General features: G+C 41.3%; 1 pseudogene; it reads right to left on the bottom strand.

The window, feature by feature from the left end:
• Positions 1 to 265: 265 nt before the first annotated feature.
• On the bottom strand, positions 266 to 1,944 carry LOC136458357 (uncharacterized; annotated as a pseudogene).
• Positions 1,945 to 7,502: the final 5,558 nt, after the last annotated feature.

Below are 7,502 nucleotides of genomic sequence, written 5' to 3'. Positions count from 1 at the left end.
CAACCTATGCATTTTGTCCCCCATCTTTGTTAGCCTGCATTTCAATTTTGGTCAGAAAAATCATGAGTGGAGTTTGAAACTACGAAAATGATGTTGGTTTGTAGTTGACTATTACCTATTGTATTGATGCTTGTACATGTATTGCTTGCATCATTGCCATAAACTCTTGCCTAAGAGCTTCTCTATCCGCCTCCCTTGCCTTCATCATTTCTTCCATCTGACGCCTATGTTCTTCCCTTTTGGCTTCCCTTTCAGCCTCTTGAGATTATAATCTCTCTTGTAGCTTTGAAAATGCTTCGACTAGTGCTGATTCCTGACGCACTTGGTACTAGTAATCCTCAGATAGTAGTTGCCTTCTAGTTGGGTATTTTGCCAAGTATCCATTAGCATAGATCTTGGTTGATTTGTAGTTTCTTGTTTCCTGGTAGGCTGACTAGAAAATCTGATTTTGCTCCATGTCTGAGATGATGAGTGCTTCTCCATCTGTTTCCCTCTCCAAAATTTTGTTGCATGCATTATCCTAACAAAGGAGGACTAGTTGAAGTAGTTAATTGAAAATGATTTTGTAGGTGGTCACTTTGCATCAAGTTAATAAGGTTTGAACAAACTGTTATATACTCACATAGACATCCCTAGATTCTTGGCTTGTCCATTGCCCATTCTTACTGTGCGTGATCATGAAAAGCTCTAAATCATTTGGCTCATCACCAGTTATTGGGTCCCTCTAATTAGGCAAGAATGTAATAAATTAGTGATATTTCAAAACATAAGGAAGCATGGTCATGTGCTTCTAAAGTTATTACCTTCTCAAAGCTACACTGAGAAAAAGTCTTTGATCCTGCCCGAATGGTGTACCTTTACATTCTGCCTAATTCTGAGAATTCTTGCAACTAACCCTCTGCACAAGGAGTTGATTATAAAAAAACATTGCGATGTACCGAAACATAGCCTTTATTTCATCAAGTGCAAATGGCAAGAATAAAGTAAAGGTCATCAAACCTGAAAATTTGTCGTGCCAAAATACAAAACCAGATAGTGCCATTCAACAATGTCCAACTCTTCTGGCATATGTCTCATTCTCTCCTCATAGGTGGTGTACGCCCTGTACATAGCACTAAATGTTGCTCGCCATCCTTTGTAATGCTCATTAGCTATGGTCCATATCTTTTTCCTATTTTCTTCATTATTCTCAATGTCCCACTTAGGTTGTTCAACATATAAAACATAAATTCTAGGTCACTTCTTAAATAATTTGGTAACAAAACTATATATGCTAGCAAAAACAAACCAGAAACTTACCATCATATCAGATACTATTGAATTTTTGACATCTTGGTGGATATCCTTCCATGTTCTCACCCCAATGAGTGGTGCTTTTTTCCTTATGTACACTACTATTTCATCAGTAAATGTGCGTGCGTTCTCACCTACAGCTCCTCCAAGTCTAGAGAATTGGACTTTAAGCTTCTGACTGCCTTGCTTGGATCTCTTGTGGCTGGCTGCCAATCCTTTCATAGTACCTCGTGCCTTCCTCTTTTGGGAGTCTTGTCCATCGAAACAATATACAATGAAAGAGATTAAACAAAATCATTTACATAGGGAAAACTGAAATGAACATCAAAATAAATCACAATAAGCATCACTTACTATCTCCCTGTGTTTTCCCATGCCGAGCATGTGATGGCTGGTTCAGAGGTGGTGTTGGATTGCTATCTTGACTTGAATTTAGTAAATCTATCTGATTTATAGGGTTGTCATATGCACCTATAGACAATAGGTCACAAGTGTAAACTATACGAAGGACTAATAATAAGTTGGTTGACATTTTGGGAAAAGAAGGTATATATTACTAATTTGATCTAGTTGTCCTTGCACCCTTAACCATTCTTTGTAAGTCTTGATTGTGTCATCCCTGTATATATCTTCAAAATCTACGAAAGCCATGCTGCTATTAGTGATTTGGCCATTGCAATATAATATAATATAATAATTCATAATAGGGCATCAACATAACTTACCCATGCCTTGGCCCTGTCTATGCATATTATTAAGCCACACCTTGTAATCATCAAGTGACTCATCTATGGAATGTTCACTATTTGATGCCACAGTTTTTGGCAATTTTAATGGGTGTTATGTCCACTAATTTGCTTTGTTATTTGATCCCTTGACAATACTAATCTGACCTCCCTCTCCTCTACATTACTTGATATCATTGCATTTGCATCGACATCATATTCGATCCCATTTAGTGTTGCTATAGAGTTACCACTTCTCTTATAGTACAAGTAGTCCCTGGTACCATACCCCAAATTTGATTTCATTGTTATTAAGTTACCAAATGTGAGCTCGTCCCTGGCTATTGTATACTGAGCAAATTGTTGTCCCCCAGTGCCCCCTTGCAAGTGAAAGAAATAGTCCATGTTTGTTCCGAGCTATCACAAAATGTAATGAAAAACATAAGCACACCCTAAACAATATTTAAAGAAGGAACAATTTGAGAATGGCAAACAATAATGTGTACTTCATATTATTGAAGCATCTTACTACTGTTTATTGAAGGATCTCACTATTATTGAAGTAATTTGTTGAATTCTAAATCATTGCAGTAGCATCCAGACAGACATTGTGTTGTTACCTGTCATCGTCCTAAATGGAACGCCCGAGGTTTTCTTGTGATTGGCTGCCATCACCTCCATCTTCATTGGCAGGAGGTGTCGCCGTCCTGGATGAAGGTGTTTGAAAAAGCGACATCATCACCCTAGGTCTGGACAATGAAGCAGGTGTTGGCGTGTTGAACGCAGGTGACGTCGATTGAGTCTCCATTTATGCAATCTGTAGTCTAGCTACATTGAACAAGTTAACTACATAGACACAAAGGTACATGCATTACTCTTTCATAAGTGAAAAGTGAATAGATCAGTGGCCCTAGGGTTGCCATAACTCTGACGAAGAGGAAGTCCAGGAGTCCTTGAGGCTTGAGCATCGGTGGTGGGGAGGCACGTCATGGTGGCCTCTAGGTGCGGGCTGTCCTACACTGGCGCCCATCCAATGACGACACAATGGCGAAGACAAGCGACGGCGGTGGCTATAGATCGGGAACTGAGTTGGAGGAGGGAAAGGAAAGAATTGGAGGAGATGGGGAGGATAATGGGGAAGTGGGGAGGATAATGAGGAAGTGGGGAGGTTAAGATTCGTTTTGTTCGCATAATGGGTGGGGTATTAGGCGATAAATGGCTGCATGCGGGCGCCAAGCCAATTTTTGGCAAAAATTACAAAAAAAAATAAGTGGAAAAAGGGTGGAGAACAAGGATTGAACCTGGAACATTCATTTATATCACTGTCGCAAACACCATTGAGTTACTGGTTGTTTTGTTTCACTTCTTGCTTGTTAACACTATTATACATAGTTTTGGGCCGGTGCGCCACTGACATGAGGGACCCACTTATCGGCGTTGGGTTCATATGCTGTTCTAGTTCAGTTCATGGTGTTCATCTTTTTTATTTTGATTCATTGTAAAAACGTTAAACATGTTTAGATTTTGCATTTGTTGTCCAAATCAGGTGATTCTTTTTTCCAATTTCTCAGAAACTTTTTTCCTTTCACGTGGTTTTATTTGCATTGTGTTACTTGACCCCTTGTATTAACATTTTGTCATTTGCTTTACTATTTACATACTCTACAATGAATAGACCTTTTTCGAATGTGTCCAAGGTACCAGGGGCTTATGAATAGGCAAGTTGGAATCTTGTTTGATCAAATGTATATCATATATATGGCATATCATATAGGTGTATCATGTTCAATGTCACCTTCTTTGCCTTGAGGTGATTTCAAGTGGGAGCTAAGACAATGTTTCAGTGCAAGTTGGTAATCGATCTCCTCAAGGACAGCATTTATCGCACAAACCATCTTTTTGCAGCGTGACATCTTTACCTAGGTTTGGGTTTGTGACACCAAGATGCACTTATCTTTGTATTTGTATTTGTGATAAACCAAGCTAGTGATATACACTTACCTTTGTATTTGTGATAGCAACCACTCATGCACATTGTGTTAGTACTTAAGAAAATATATATTGGAATTGTATAAACCTAAATTGGCAAAAAATAGGACTAAAAACTTGTAAATTAAAAATGAAGGAATATAAATTGAAAGAAAATGCAAAAAAATGTGTTGCATCCCTAAACCGAACCGAAGCCTACAAGTTCTAGAGCAGTGGACAAACCATTGAGCTATCACCTGATTTTGGTAAGTTTGAAGGAATTTATTTCTTTGAGTGATTATCTGTCCCTGCTTTGTGCCTACAACTCCCCAGCCATGCTGGTTGCATGGTTCCCATGAAGAGCCGTCGTTTTACCCGGTCCTTCGATTGGTCGCGGCCCTTTAGTTCCCCATGAAGAGACGCCGTGTTTACCTAGGAGTCCATCAGCTGCTCACACCGGTTCCCAATGCAGGCGCAACGATGGGCTGTCGGGTGTGCTGCGAGGAGGCCACGTACCTCGTCACCAGAGTTATGTGGCGCGGTCATGGTGATCCGCTTCCGCCAACACCAGTTCACGACAACTTCCCATGCGCTAGAGGCGCCTACGGCAAGGTTACAGGCTAGGAACAAGTTAGCCTATTTTGCAGCGAGGACTATAGGATACGCCACGAAATTGTGGCGTTCAAAAGGAGACTGGGGATCAAAAACTAATTCTCTCTATATATGCAAGCTGTGAATTAGCGTAGCTGTTGCGTTTCTTTTGCTTTTGCCTGATGGTGTCCATGGCTGGTTGGCTCAACTTGTAGTGCTGGAACTATGTTTGTGGTTAATGAAGATCGATCTTCTATTCAATGTGTTACTAGCATGTGCACTCCACTTGTTCATGGTGATCTTTTTTTAACGCCTGTTGCCAACTAAAAATTACCCAAAAAATTGGGCTTTGGATCACAAATTCTCATACATAGCACGCCTGTGCCAGAGGGGCCAGCCACGAGAGCAACATGGGCCGTGCAAACAGCGTAGCCCATGGATAGGCGCAATTGCTCGAGAGGATGTGACCCGAGCTAGGTGCTCAGAGACTGAGTATTTGGAAGTTCGGTACAACAAACAGCGACTAATTATTTAAGTTGGTGTGTCTCTCCATATGCATCCAAGGTGGTACTAAAATGGCTAGTGCTCCCAGCATGCCCAGCGCCAACATGACTGGGCCTAAACTCATCAACGGCCTAGCCCACAATGCACAGGAGGGGCAGCACGAAGAAGCCTTCCCATGGATGCAATTTTTTATGTGCGACTGACAGTGGGTCCCACATGTTGGCATAGAGTTCTTCTCCTATTCTAGTTCGGTTGAAACCCATGCATCATCAACGCTGCCTCCTCTCGCGACCTTTGGTGCCGAGCATCGCTGTCGATCCAGTGCCCGTCCGACTCCTCCACCCGTTCGATGACTCCTCCGCCCGTCCACCGTAGTGTGTGACATTTGCCTGACACCTACTGCTATACTGTCTTAAGATAAATTTGGTTTTGTTTGATGTGATCTTGTCATTGCAGAATAATGTCAGGTGATGATAGGAGTTCGATGCACTTGCCTCATTCTTCAATTGAGTGGCAGGATAATCTCTGAAATTTTCTAGACATCACATTTGGTGGCACATCGAGAGGTGGAACTGCTGCGTGTCCATGTCATAGATGTGTATGCATGGCATACAGACCGTGGCCCCTAGTTCAGCTTCATTTGCTTCATAGAGGGTTTGATGAAAGCTTTATCAGGGAAGGGGAATGTTCAGATGTGGGATTGCACAATAAAGACGCACCAGCAGCTGATGTAGAAGTACACAATGATGCACCACCACCAGTTGATGTAGAAGTAGACAACGAATCCGCACCACATGAAGTTGGAGTAGACAACGAAGAAGGCGCACCGAGTGATGACGACCGTGGTGTCACTAATTTGGTTAGATCCCTAATCAGAGGTTCTATACATGGAGAGATCGGAGATACTGATGACAATGAACAGCCGAATGAACATGCGAAGATATTCTTCAAATTATTATAGGAGGCAGAAAAGAAATTGTATCCAGGTTGTGATGATGCTACTAAGGTCTCTTTTATTGTGGAACTTTTACAGGTTAAGTGCTTGTACGGTATTGGTAACAGAACATTGGAGGGGGTACTTAATCTGTTCTCAAGGTTTTTTCCTAAAGGCCATTGTGTCCCAGACACAATGGAGAAAGTGCAAAGGGTGGTTCAAGATCTAGGCTTGGACTATGTAAAGATACACGCCTATGAGAAGGATTGTGTGTTATTTTGGAAGGAAAATGCAAATATGGATACATGTCCCAAATGCGGCGAGTCTAGGTGGAAAACGACCGACGATAGTGCTCACAAGGACGTTGTGGATGGTGATGCTGATACAACAAACAAGAAGCGTGTCCCACATAAAATCCTACGGTACTTTCCTCTTACTCCTCGGCTATAAAAACTATATATGACAGAGAGCACATCATCACAAATGCGATGGCATAAGGAAGAATTGGTCGATGATGGCAAAATGCGTCACCCTACTGACTCGAAGGCATGGAAGCATGTGGATAACAAGTATGGTTGGTTTGTAAAGGAAGCTCATAATATTAGGCTGAGTCTTGCTTCTGATGGCTTCAACCCCTTTGGCATGCAAAATGTTACATACACCACATGGCCTGTTATCCTCATCCCTTACAATTTGCCTCCTTGGTTGTTTGAGAAACAGACTTATTAGATTATGTCGATGTTGATTCCTGGTCCAAAATCTCCTAGAATGAATATTGATGTATATTTGAGGACCCTCATTGATGAGCTGAAGGATCTTTGGGAAAAGGGAATTGATACATGGGATGACAACATAAAGAAGAATTTTAAACTACATGCTATTCTGCTTTGGGCAATTAATGACTTTCCTGCATATGCGATGCTTTCTGGTTGGAGCACAAAAGGCAAATTTGCGTGTCCATACTGGCACAAGGATATAGATTATTTGTGGTTGAGATTTGGAAAAAAAAAAAGCACTGCTACATGGGACATCATCGTTTTTTGCCGTCGGACCATCCTTTGCGCATGAACAAGATGAGCTTCAACAATGAGGTGGAAACTAGGGAGGCTCGAGTACCACTGTTTGTGTCACAGAACCGACCAATTTATAAGAGTACAAGTACAATGGTAGCCTGTAAGCGGTCGCACTATCATACTTGAACCCATATAAACCCGGTAGTCCGTCGAGTACCACAATGGGTCTCGATAAATGATTTACAACAACCACGATCGTACATGATTCAACATACAAGTCACATATTACATAAAGTTCACAGATACATTTTCATCATCAGAGTATGAAACAAAGTTATTACAAACCAAGTTTAATAGATAAAAGAGGAAGCAAATTAAGTTTGAAAGTAGCATTTGCCAACATAGTTTGATACAGTGCGAACATACGATCACAGTCCACAAAAGCATGTAGAGGGATTAATAAAGAAGACTGCC

Source organism: Miscanthus floridulus, chromosome 1 (genome assembly GCF_019320115.1).
Source record: "Miscanthus floridulus cultivar M001 chromosome 1, ASM1932011v1, whole genome shotgun sequence".
Classification (NCBI taxonomy): Eukaryota; Viridiplantae; Streptophyta; class Magnoliopsida; order Poales; family Poaceae; genus Miscanthus; species Miscanthus floridulus.
Note: the sequence above shows the minus strand (reverse complement) of the source record. Positions and strands in the feature narration are given on the sequence as shown.